This window comes from Pyxicephalus adspersus, chromosome 1, assembly GCF_032062135.1.
Source record: "Pyxicephalus adspersus chromosome 1, UCB_Pads_2.0, whole genome shotgun sequence".
In the NCBI taxonomy this organism is placed as follows: domain Eukaryota; kingdom Metazoa; phylum Chordata; class Amphibia; order Anura; family Pyxicephalidae; genus Pyxicephalus; species Pyxicephalus adspersus.
In genome coordinates, this window is record NC_092858.1 from 75,044,319 (window position 1) to 75,058,533 (window position 14,215).

Sequence of the window (14,215 nt, forward strand, 5' to 3'; positions counted from 1 at the left end):
GGGTTTTTTGCTTGCTGATAAAAGTTATTTTTTCTTCCATTACACAGAATACAAGCTGGCAGTGATACATGGGATCATACAATCATTTCAGATTACACAGGAATCTTTTATCACACCTGGTGGTTAATGTATAAAGCAGTGTTTCTTACCCAGGGTTCCACTGTAAATATTAGTGTGTGTGTAAGGGGGGTGGGTGGGAGGAACGAATTTCAACACACTCAAAACTACAACATTTTAGAAAATCTCTGCAAAAGAATAAATAGAGCAGACCTGAAACAATACAAATGACACAATCAAAACCACAAGATCTTTTCTTAAACAGGTACGCAGACTCCATAGCATATGAAAGAGTGAAATTAAACAGGGCTTTGGCTGTAATGCAGATGAGTGGCTTGTTGGGCCTTTCCTTTTAAGCTTTGTTACATTGTTATTTGGTTGTAGAGACATGGGTGAACAATGTGAAACATAAAAAATGCATACACACTTAGCTTGTGGTTTTAGGTGAGTCCACCAGAATGATAAAAAAAAAAATATTGTTTACCTACATAACACCAACTGGAAATAAAAACAAATCCAGAAGCATTAAGCTATTAACATATATGCTTCACAATTAGTCTTCTACAAAACAAGGGTTCTGAAGGCCAGTTTGGTAAGTTCTCCCATGAAAACCAATTGGAGAACCCCCCAACACTGGTGGCTATGGGAATGCATCACCTTCTTCTTCCTTAGTGTCTATAACTGAATGGTGTATTTCTTTCTTTGCAACCATTTATATATTTTGGAGCAAAGTAGTCTATAGATTTGTGAAGTATAAACTTAGTAAAATATACAGAGTTGTACCCCCTAGGGCTCTCATTGACCCCTGATGCCACCATACGAATCACAATAACATGGGGCAGGAGTCAGTGATAGACCAATATTCCTGAGATTTCTACTGTCGGAAACCTGTGCTATGAGTCAGCTTATTCTTCTTTGGTAAATGCATTTTTTGTAATTGTTCGAGTGCTGTAATGGTTTTGAGCAGTATAATATTAATGAATATTGTATCTGGCATATCAATTATTTTTATTGCTCATGCCTCTATTGTTATGTTTCCAGATTTGCATGAACTTCATAGTGGATTAATATTTGTGTAAAAACTAGGATTATTTTTTTGAATAGATTTTATTAGAAGACTATGTTATGTTTATACTTTGTGGATTTAGCAAATGAGTTGGTAACTTTGCAATGGTAATAAATATTAAAAATATTATTAATTAAAATATTAAAACAATATAAAAAAAAATAAAAGCCTGCTTGCTTGAAATACCCAATTATTTGCATGGGGAAATATAGGATTTTGTGATGGGTTGATTGAAGTGACCTCAACCTCCTTTTTTACCAATCAAAGTGAGCTGTTTGTATAGTAATCAACCTCCATGTGAAGATGTGAAGTGTATTTGCTAGGACAAATTATGGAGGCAACCATGGACTGCACCACCCCGATGTACACATTTATCATATTTTTTTGGTTAAGTGGTAAGTACACATACAGTTTTTTTTTTTATACTACTGGTATGTGTGCCATTTGGTTGGCTAAGTATAATGTTCTACAAGGTATAAATGTTTCTTACATTAGTGTGTAGGAGAGGGGAGTTTGATATGGTTTTGTAAGGTTTATAGGGTATGTGTCTACACCAAATAAACTAATCCAAACCCGTAGTTAGTCCGGAGAAGGGCAAAGGTAAATCTAATTAAATGTCATCTAATTTCCACCAACAAGAAAAATAATTTCTTTTTTTTTCATTTTCTGTGGTAAATAGATATATTCCCCAAATCAACATTCTATAATGTTAAATATTAGAAGATGTTTATATTTTGTAATTTTGGAAATTCATCAAGGCTTTTCCTACGGTATCACTTAGATGCAGTTCCACAGCTTTTACAGTAATGAATACATTTGTGTTACTATTGTGTCTTTTGCAGAGACCTGTGAACAACTTTCCACTGTGTTTCATATACGAATAAGTGTACATTCCAACAACATTCCTTATTACTTCCCCTTTATGTTAACCTAACCTAACCCCCCCCCCAAAGTTCAGTACTTCTTGAGAACCAAAGGTGCATGGTCCCATGCTTGTCTACATTGCCCCTACCATATACCATTCTCTGCTGCCTGTGCCCGCTCAGTACAGCAGATGAGCCCCAGGGTGGTCTATGTGACTGTAGTGTACATGCATGGGCAGCAGAGAAGGTTGTGTGTGAAGGGGCAGCAGAGAATGTGGCATATTAACAAACACTTGCTTACTCCTTATATTGTAAGTTTATTCCTGAAAAGGATTTGTGTACATATGTAAAATGTATATATTTTTTTTCTGATGCCTTGATTTGCTGCCTATTTGTAATTTGTATTATAGAAAAAATAATCAATTTTTTTCATTGGTTCCGACTGTGGATAAACATTCCAAATATGTTCATGATAAAATAAACTTACCAGACTAAAATAGAGAATCATCAGAATCATCATAAACATCAGAAAAGACCTAAATGGTGGTTTATTCTTCAATTATCAGAAAATCTTTGTCCCATAAATGGAAGCATCTGCTTTTCATTTGCAGTTTATTAAAGCCCCTGTGACGTATTCAACCATAATATATTATTTAAATTCTAAATTCACTTTTGTCTAAAGAATTATGACATCCACTCATAAAAGACAGTAAACTGAGAGCTCAAACTTTTAAGTCCACCAATTGTTTTTTTATTATATATTATTTGATAAGATATCATTTACCTGCAAATCTCCAAATGTTATGTCTCTCGATGTTGTAATCCAAGTCTGAGATCATCTGCTTTGTTTAATAGGACCTCTCCAAACAATCATTATCCAGTCATATTTGGTCTATAGTGCTAGCAGTTGAAAGCAAACAAGCAGACAATAAAAGTATGGTCTGTTCTGCTCCAAAAGGTACAAACTATTTTGGTCTGAGTGCCTTTATCAAGTTGGATTTAAATGTCATGCATTTTTTGCGCTGAGTTTTTTCCTAATAATTAATAATTACCAAACCCTCCACAATAGTTGAATGACTGTCCCCAAACGACTTTAAAGATAAATATTATCCATCAAAGCTAGCTTACCCATGAATGTTTACTAAAGTGGTAAATCACAGGCCTACTTAATCAGAACAGTAATGTTAAAGTGGACCTTACATCAAAATTGAAGGTCTCTTTTACTTTCTAACCCCCCTTCCAAAATGTACCTGAAATGAAAAAAGTTAAAATAAAAAAATATTATGTTACTTCTTTCACCTCTAAGCGTGACATCAATTTCTTTATGGGAAGATTCTTAGTAAATGCAGAGGAAGAAAGACATTCCAGTCCATGGCAAGATATGAGATTAGAATTTGGTGGTTCTGTATTTCTCTGGAAATCTTTCCAGAAGGATCATGACATTATTCTGACCTAGGCATCACAGGCAGAATACATCTGCATGGTGAGCATTATTGAAACTTTTCATTTTCATTTTGCCCATACGAGAGTGGGCCTGATTTATGAAAGCTCTCTAAGGCTGGAGAAAATACACTTTCATCAGAGAAGCTAGGTGATCCAGCAAACCCGGAATGGATTTCTTCAGTCATTTTCTATTTGCTAGCAAATGTTTTGAATCCTGGACCAGATCCATTCCAGGTTTACTGAATCACTCAGCTTCACTGATGAAAGTATGTCCTCTCCAGCCTTGGAGAGCTTTAACAATTTAGGCCCAGTTTGTATATTACTCACCCAACCCTGACCAATATCTAATTACTTTCAACATTTGAAACACATATCAGGCATTTTTGTGTATTGGGGAGCATGTGATCACCTTCTAGGTTTAATTCTCTGGCTTTTGCGGCCAGACACAGGGCAAAAACACTGTCATTTGACAAAGATTGTGACATTATAACCCTCTGTAAATTTACAGCAATGAGATTACACAAGGTTAGAGCTGCTGAAAAAAGTGGGTCTAGAATAAGAAGGGGTTTAAATATGGGTTGGGGGCTAGTAAAAGGATTAAAACAATGTGGGCAACATCACATGGTTTGTTTACAAAATAGTTATGTTTGGGATGTGCTATAAGTGAAGAAATCCCATTTATAAATTCCAATCCCATTACAAATATTATTTAATTCCATTTTCCTGTCTACTATATAAAATGTGCTCCACTTTATAGTGTCAATATTTTTTCTTTATTATTTACTATTATACATAATATATATATATTACAAATTAATATCATCAACAAATAGAATTATACAAGAAAATCAAATATTCAAACAGAGGAAAGTAAAAGCAGAATACGAGTCAAACAGCTTACCTGCTGAATAGAATACAAGTTGTTTTACTTTTACAAAACATGTGCCCAACTAATTGTAATTCAGATGTTATATTGCATAGCCAGCAGAGTGACATCACTAATAATAAATATATTTCCTAAACACACCCTACTAATTAGCAAAATGGCTCATTTATCTGTTGCTATTTTTAAACCAGAGGTCTTAGTTGAATGAATTTGCAAAGATATATGGGAGCTGCATGTGAAATGCCCATTCTAATCTGTAAAAGTTTTAACACTGGAACTGAACTCTCTGTGGAATCTGTCAATGAGTATCATCATACTGTAAGATCTGTCATGCGTTTCATTCTATCCATTACCAAACTAAATGCCTAAGAATTGGCTGCATGGTATGCATTAGATACAAAGAAAAGATTTATTTACATTTACATTGTCTATTTATAATTGTTTTCCAGAAATTCGCATATTTGTCACATTGAGCTACATTAGAAAACTAAAAGTAAGGGTTGATTCCCACATTTGTAAAAATGAAACCATGGAAATCAATAGGAAAATGTGTACATTTTGGGTTCAAGTTAATCTTATAGTCCTATTCTAGTAACTGTTCAGAATTGTAGGTTGATTTAGGTAAGTTATACTTACATTATTATATTTATAATGTTTTATTTTATTACTTTGCTTTTTTAAAAACATACATGAATAACATGTAAAAGTTCTAATGTTTAGTTTAGAGATCTGCTTTAACCCCATCTATCCTTTTCAAAGACCATTTTAAATTTGATTGGGGTTGTAACTAATGGTTCTTAATGCAGTGTAAATCAGAATGATCTTATTTGTGTGTTAATTCACCCACCTACTAGATTGTAAGCTCTTCGGGCAGGGTTCTCACCTTCTGCTGTGTCACTGTCTGTATCTGTCTGTCGTTTGCAACGCCTATTTAATGTACAGTGCTATGTACAGTGCCCCTATTATGTTGGCACTAAATAAATCCTGTTTAATAATAATAAATATAGTAATAATAATAATAATAATAATAATGTTTTCTAACACATGAAGCCAGCAAAAGGGATCTACAGGACATCAGCAGGGCATCCAAGAGTGCCAATCATACACAGGTCAGGCAACCTAGCAACCACCAACGCCCACAGCATATAGTCCAACATGCCAGATGATGATACCATTTTAGTGTGTTTGATCCTTTATCCTGATTATTTTTCCCAATATCTCATTCAAATGATGTGCTTAATTTTATGTCTCTTTAAATGTATATGACATTCTTTATATTTGATTGCTGTTGGTGATACAGATTTTTTTTCTTTTAAATCACTTTGTGTGTTTTTTTTTGTAAGGAGATTAATATATTGGGGATGATTTAACTTTGTGGGTTATCTTGAGAAAAGTGGACCATCGCCCACAGAAGTGTTGGTCACACATTTAATCTACATATAATGCACTTCTATTCTTGATCTAAGGCATTACTGCAATTATTATGTTTCCTTACTTTGATTTTATTTGGCACTCTGAATTAACCTTCTATTTTCTGAAATATATGTGTGTGTGTGTGTGTGTGTGTATGTGTGTGTGTGTACTGACAGTTGTGGACAAAATGGGGCAAATATGAATTAGGGGGCCCCACATGCACAGAATTCCAGCTCCCGACACCCATGCTATTCTGTTAGCTGGGGCCTTTGGAGAATGTGGGGCCCTAAAACAGTGTGTACATTGGCCCCAATATACTAATATATATATATATATATATATATATTTATATTTATTTATATATATATGTATATATATATATATATATACCCTCACACATTTGTAGTCCTGTACAACAACGTAGAAAGTGCATCTGCAGAGAAAGTTTGCAGATCAATACTTGTCATCTATTACATGCGTGAGTCACAAAGTGCTGTGTGATCAGGAAGCAAAGCAAACCTAAATACCTGGCTTACTCATTCATTCTTTGTTTGTCTGTTGTACAGTACACATCAGTATAATATGGTTTATTAAAGAAAAAAGAAATTAAAAAATTTTTTTGACAATATATAATTTGCAATTTTTATGCAATGCAATCGAATTTACAATGTTAGCTTAAAATCACACATGAAAAATATAAGTTCTTCTTACAATATTGACGTTTTTTAATGTCCTTTCTGCATATTTATATTTTGCGAAATGTTTGCTGCCAGTGTAAATATTGAACATACAAACAATGTCTTTACATACAATTCATTTCGATCACAATGCCCTTAATGTAGGTGTGTGAACTGTCTGCATCTTGGAATGCTTGTCAAACAAACGTTCTTTTATTTTCCCCAATGATAATAATCCCTCCAGTAGAAAAAGTGCAGGTATCTGGACATACAGGAAATGAAAATTCACAGTAATTGAAGTCCTGTCTTGGTGATAAGCCAAAATGCATTCCTGGAAATTAAATTCTGAAGCATACAGATTTAAATTTAGGTCAAATATGTCTGCAAATAGATGCCAATTATATGTACAGTGCAAGGACAAATCCGAAGAGATTAAAATTCTCTTCATTTAATAGCTAATGTTAACTGATCTCTTACAATATAACCTCAGAATCACCATTAAATATAACATTGGTTTAGGTATCAGTGGTGTAGGAATGTAAAAAGATATTGCACATTGAAGGGAAATTAAAGCAGAATTAAATTAATTGGTGTGGGTGAGCTTTTGTCAATTATTGGCAAAGATTGACAGCATATGGCACACACCTACCTTTTACTTAGTACCCTAAAGCAATGATGCTGCATTCTCCAAAGTTGCGATATTTGCTGCAGACTTTTTAAGGTCCATTGCAATCCTCTTTGGCCATTGTAACTTCTGTGGGTGTTCAGGAGTTGCTTTGTCTTTGACTTCTTGGTCTATTCTTTGCAGTGCCACAAATAGAATTGAGTTCTATACCAGTGCATGTGCCATGCAGTGTACACAAGAACCCCCAGAGCCGCGGAAAGGTTGAAAAGTGACTTTGCATGTCTCTTATGTCAAAACCTCTACCTTCTGGTGACTTTTTGGTCTAGTGATTTTACTAAATTTGATTTAATTTTTTCTTTTATTTGCTGTCAACTAAAGTTGATTGAGGAGCAAAACTGCCTAAACATTTTCAAACCTTTAACGTATACATGGTATTCCTAGAAGTGTAGTATATTTATCCCAAGGGGTGGGGGGCACAGTGACACATTAAAGCTCATTGCAATTTACACAAAAAATGTTAACCAATGACTTCATTAGTGTGATTTATTTTATAAAATTTCTATGCAGGGTCTTTAAGCTCATTGCACTCAAAATGTATTTTAACTACATTTTCCAAAAATGCTTCTGCTTATGTCTCACTCTGTAGTTTGTTTGGGGCTAATTTAGATTATTGGGGTGCCTCTTTAACTCTTCAATTCCCAGCTGTATTTTAAGGCCTCTTTTAGATGTGTGGTCCAAAAACCACACGGTTAGCTGCTCCCAGACACATTTCAAAATACTACTACCCTGTTTTCCCTATAATAAGGCACTGTCTTATATTTTTTGAAATGCCAAAATATGCCCTAGGTCTTATTTTCAGGGGGATGTCTTATTTTTCCATGAAGAAGACTGCAGTACACATTTATTGTTGAAAATCACTCATGTGCCATTGATTGTCCCCTTCTGATCACTCTGTGCCATTCATTGTCTCCTTCCGATCACTCATGTGCCATTGATTGTCCCCTTCTGATCACTGACTCACTTTTTTTTGGCTTCTACGGCCGGGTAACAGACTCTGTTAGGGCAGGGATCAGCAGCTTGCTTGTCCTTTGAAGTTACGTTCAGTTTCACTCTGCACTGCAGCCAGCATCGAGGAGTCACACAGAGGCACACAGTATCAGGTATCGGAGGATGTCTTATTTGCGGGGGGTGCTTTATTTTAATTGTTTGAGCAAAAATCGGGGGGTGGCTTATTTGATGGGGATGCCTTATCATTGGGGAAACACGATATGCACCCAGGAGCTGCCTACCACACCACAGAATTGCACATATTTAGGTTGTATTTATTAAAGCTCTTCAAAGCTGGAGAGGATACACTTTCATCTTTGAAGCTGGGGGGATCCTGCAAACCTGGAATGGATTCCTTATGAGTTATTTGTTAGCAAATGTTTTGAGTCCTGGGCTAGATCCATTCCAGGTTTGCTGTGTCACCCATATTCACTTATGAAAGTGTATCCTCTCCAGCTATCTGGCCAAAAGCAACATATCACTTAGAGGATCCATGGCACACTCATCAATATATTATATGGCTGCTATGAGACAACCTTTTCATAATAAGGGGACTCGGTTATCTATTTTTGCAAATTACGGACGCTTCTTATTTAGAGGAAACTGCAGCAATTTTTGGGCCACAAATGTGCAATTTTTGGGCCACAAATGTGCAATTCTTGTATTTAGCTAATCCCAGAGATTATCTCTACAAAGCAAACAAGAGATTACTGTTGAGGTTTTACCTACATATACATATCTTAATATTTTAGTAAATATTCTGCCATATTACAAGATCAAAGAACCACTCACATCAATATTGACCCTAGAAGAATTATAAATTATAACACCCACCAAAACCTACAGAATGTTATTGGTATTTAGCAGTCAAATCTTAGATATTTTGATGTGCTGTACAAACAAATAGTGAGTCATTCACATAAATGTATAAGGAAAATGTGCTTGCAGATTGTATTGCGTTGCCAAAGCTATTATAAAATTTTGAATTGCTAAATTACATTACACACTTAAAGCGTACCTAAACTCAGGAATTTTACTTTACATAAAGGGGTAGACAACCCTTTTTTTAATGCATGCACAGAAGGAGCCTTTTTGCGCAAAGATAAAAATTTGATGATCTCACGCATGCGCAGTGAGATCCGCAAATTTTGTTTTTCATCTTACATCACCCAATCTCGCGCCTGGGTTAGGTGACGTAGGAAGAAGAACAAAAAGGAGAAGAGGAGATGGCGGTGCCCGGGACGAATGCCGGGATGACGCGGGATTCTGTTTTGAGTTTAGTTCCTCTTTAAAGATAATAGAGTTACTATGTACACAGGACTCCAACAAGCATGGATATGAATGTCTTCTCCAACCACAAGTTACTTAGTATTATGCATTTTTCTTAATGATGTACAGTGAATATAAAACCATTAACAACAGTTCATACCCAAATGTCTAATGTTAAGGTTTGCATCAGAAACCAATTCTTAATATATAGAGATGTGACATATGTTGTGGTGTTGTACAGAGAAAATCAAACCATTCAGTCTGCCCTCCAAACTGGCACGTCAGTGATGCTTAAAGTGCAATAACCAATAGTTACAAGTAACTAGTTTAAAAAAAGTCTTCAGCGTTTTAAGACACGCAAAACTGAATTCTGCTTCTTTTCTTCTGATTTGTTTTATTTTCTTGGTTCTGATTTTCTTATTTTAACACTAAGCTTACCACTAAATCAGCTGCAGCCTGGAGTGAGAGTGTCCATTTGATCTGGTGTGCAGTGATTCTGGAGTACAAGAACTATGCTCCCTATTCAGTTGCCATCAAGTGAGTTCAGTTGCAATTTGAATTCAAAGTACTCTGTCATTACTGGTCATTTATAGTCAATGCGGAATATTTATCCTTATTAGGTTATTTTCATATGGATTTGATTTAATTGTCTTTTATGAGATTATTAGCACCACTTGAATATTTCTTATTATTTTGGGAGTCGGTTACACTCTGAGGACGGCTGCTTCATTCCTTGTGTGCATTTTACTATTTCTTGTTTTCTGCAATTATATACTATGTAATGCTGGGACGTGCTAGAGGTGGAGCATTATCTGTTGTTCATGCTGCTGACCCCATCCTGTGATATTGCTATTTTTAAAATGTTTCCTTCTAGTTTAACCAGAGTCTCTAAAAATCCAACACGGAATGGACTTTACTAAATCACTCAAACATGGGTGCCATAATAAATAAGGATTAGGTTGTCTGACATTACATGCAATCATTTCATCTACTATAATTAGCTGTAAAATTCCTTTCTAATAGAAATTCTAACTTTGCCTGCCAGGAACAAAGTTGTAAAACCAATTAGGAACACGTGGATGTTAGCTTTAAGAACCCTTTTTAAATGGATTAAAATGATTTATAATCTACTGCAGAATCAAACAGGAAGTTCCTGAATTCTTTATTTTTACATTGCATTGTTTTCTACTGGTACAGTTAGTCAGGTCACACATTATACTAATTACAAACCATGTTCAACAAAAATGCCCAGTAAAGGAAATGTTTCCTAACAGGTATTGAGCAATTTCTGTGTCACAACAGAAACTGGAGCCACTGTATGAGTATTAATTGTGTAAAAACTTTGTTGTGAATGGCATTAGGAAAGTGAATTTTGAAGTTGGTGTAAAATAATGAATATGCAAACCTATGGAATGACGTTGATATCTCAGCATAAGCACACCAGAAAGAGGTTGTGCATTGTATTTTATGAAAAAAGTCAGCTCCAAAACACTTACATGTATGAAATATAGGAGCAAGAGCTTTTACACTTAACTGAATGTGATCATAAAAATGAATACCCTATATCATAGAAAAATGTTAAATTATTATTAGACTCTAAAATGTGTGCAACTGTTCCAAATTTGTTAAATGAAACCTACATCATGAAAAAAGTCAGAAATCCTTATCTGCATGGTTGTTCTAGGGTAAGTACCACTACCATTCTGCTTCCACTTTTATTTCTCATGGTTCCCAACTGTCTCCCACATTCCTTTTCTCCTAATGGCTCATGATCACCTACTGACAAGTCCCCCATTCTCTTTTTCAATTCAGACTCCAATCTGTTTCCTCTAGTATTCCCCCTTCCTGCTTCATGATAAGTTTGCTGTCTGTCTCCCACCTTGATCAGTTTGAGATTCTTATGACTGTCTCTGGACTGTAGGTATCAAAGGTTTTGTACTGTTGACCAAATAATTTGTAATGCATATAATGTGTGCTTGTGCAGTCAGAAACCCAAAAGGCATTTGTCCTACATTAATCCATCTATAAACCGGAACCCATTGTGAAAGTTTCATTTTAAAACCAGTTAAATTACGACAGTTTGTTCTCATTGTGGAAGATTTTGCTGTGATGGTTGTTAAACAATCTTCAATATTAATCTTCTTATGGGAAAAGTGCCAGTAAACAACTTTAAACACATGAGAAAATGTTTTCTTTTCTATTTTTGGCCACAGAAAGATGGATTGGAAAATACAGCAATTTGCCAAATTTTCTAATGGGAAAATGGAAAAATATTTATAGGAATTAGAGTTCAATGAATGAATGATTATGTATTTCAAATCTCACATGGGTCACCAGGTGAGGCTGCCAAGCCAGAAATGCTGAGTGGTTATTATTCTGCTTTATTTTTTGTAGGCAGCAACATTGGGATTGAATGTGGACTTAAATACCATGCACCTGAAGTTGCCACTGCCTTAAAGGAATCTTTCCCTAGAGTGACATGGAGGCTTCTCTTTTTGTAAATGTTAGTTTTGAGGCTGACACCCTTGTTTTGAGGCGTTTACACCCTTGTTTCAGTTGTTTGTGGTAATTACTTGGAAAGAGCATACAAATAAGAATGTTTAACTTTGCTCTAAAATTACAGATGTACGTACTTGTTTCAGGTAACTGACTTAAACCTTATTAAACCTTGTTTATCACTGTACTTGGAGGGAATGGTATTGGCTATGAGAGTCCAAATGTGTTTCAAAGAAAATTTTAAACAGATGCATAGGCCTAGCCTCTTTTTTACTACAGTCACTCTTTTGCTCATAAAAGGAGAAGTGACATATGTAACATTCCTTATGTGACAAAAGCATTTATTAACACATTGTGTGTGTCTGCATGTGAATGCCAATATGTTGTTTTGTATTCTAAATAACAGCTTTACCATATGTTTAGCATCACAGTTTATACAATAAATACATTACATTTTGGGTTGCTTACCACCAGGCTTAGCTGCGAAGTTGCTTGATTTCAATGTTTTTAACACCCAGTCAAACACCCCTTACTGCTTCCAATGGTCCTCAAGGTCATGTTACGGTAGCACTTGTTAGTTTGCATTGTTTCATATATATATATATATATATATATATATATATATATATATATATATATATATATATATATATATATATATATATATATATATATATATATATATATATATATATATATACATATATATGCCCTATTTTACTGAGGGTACATTATGTCTTAAAACTGGGAAAAACATGATCACTGTGAAATGAAGGGAAACAAACTGAATGACACCCAGACATACAGACTGGAAAGGCGTATCTTGGCAGACTTATCATGGCACGTTTTCAGGTAAAATGTATTTCCTAGAACGCCCATTGAAAGGATACCTATATTTTTGCATAGTTATTCTTCAAGTTACACCTCCTGCCATGCACTCATTTTGCAAGGTCCATGCAACCCCCTACTCTCTGGTCTGCTCCAATGGTCCACTGGAGCATAGACAGAAGTATAAAACGTGAAGTGTGGGGGGGAGGAAATACTATACAAAAGTTATACTTTAACAAAACTTTGTAAAGTTTTATTTTTTTAAGTTAAACCTACGTCATAGCATCCACTCAGAATAAACTTTATATTCCTATGTTCTAATGTAATGTTTATGCAGATATATTATACCAGAAGCCAAAGCTCATACAATAGGATGCTATTGTATGGATTTCACTGCCAGTATCTCGTAGAAGGATAGCACCAATAAAATTGTTGATCGGTTCAGAGATTGTTCAGGTAAGTGCAGAACAAATAGATGCTTGGTAAACACTGTTTATAAAGATTATGTTAATCCTCCTTGGCAGAAATAAATGTATCCTCTGGCTGTGCATTACTATTACACACACATGTGCAGATTTAATATATTCAGTACTCAAAGCCAGCATGGAAATTTACCAATGACTAGCAACTATTGGATGTCCAGGGGCAGGGTCCTCCCAGGCTGTAGAAGGATGCACAGCTTGATTGTTTCATAATAAGTAGGCCACTCAGAACAGGGACAGACTGATGGAGTTAGGAGAGTAAAAAACAGCTTCACAATTTTTTACCTTGTAGAAAGATGGAGATTGACTTTGGCAGGAGAGAAACTTTTTTTGATAGAGCAAAGTTTTAGGCCTTAAGGCAAGCATGTAATTTCGTCCATTCTGGTTATCTTAATAACAGCCCCTTTTCCCTCATGCTGATGATTACTTTTGATTGGCCATGTTAACTCTCATTTTCTTGACTTATTTATAAATGGAGCTCAATGATGTGGGAGCAACTGACCCCTTTCACCCAAAACCCAGCGTTTCAGTCTCAAGGGTCAATATCCAATCATTTTTACTGCCATGTGGAGAGAAAATATCACTATCTGTAAAAAAAAACAACCAGAGACTGACAGAAAGAATTCACAGTGATTAGAATTTTGGCATATAAACCAGGATATGGGTGAAAATAGGGAAGTACTCTTTTTTTAAGGGTATTGGTCAACTATCAATAGTAACAGTTTTGAGAAAGCCCATCAGAGTTATCAGCTACAAAAGGAGGAATAAATAATTTATTATCTTTATAGCAATTCTTTTTGCGTATTACTAACTAGTACAGATGTGGGAAAGATCCATAATTTAGACAATCTGTGTTTCTGTATGTACATAAAATTCAGGTTACATAGTAGTCTTTAGATAGACTTGCAGGTTTTATCCAAACAAAAATATCAGTGTGGGACAAAAAGTGATTTTGTTTGAAATGCCTTAAGCATGAGTCATGTCACCTTTTTAACCTGAGCTGTGTAGGTGGGTCACATCTAGTCTTTTCCTTCCTAATTATTAAGCAGATAAATCTTGCCTT

General features: G+C 35.1%; 1 long non-coding RNA gene across 1 annotated transcript in view; it reads left to right on the forward strand.

Moving 5' to 3' along the window:
• Positions 1-204: 204 nt before the first annotated feature.
• Positions 205-14,215, forward strand: part of LOC140333100 (uncharacterized) — a 34,143-nt gene continuing 20,132 nt past the window's right edge. Inside the window, exon 1 of the long non-coding RNA XR_011921283.1 lies at positions 205-322. This is a non-coding gene — a long non-coding RNA (uncharacterized lncRNA). The remainder of the gene's footprint in view (positions 323-14,215) is intronic.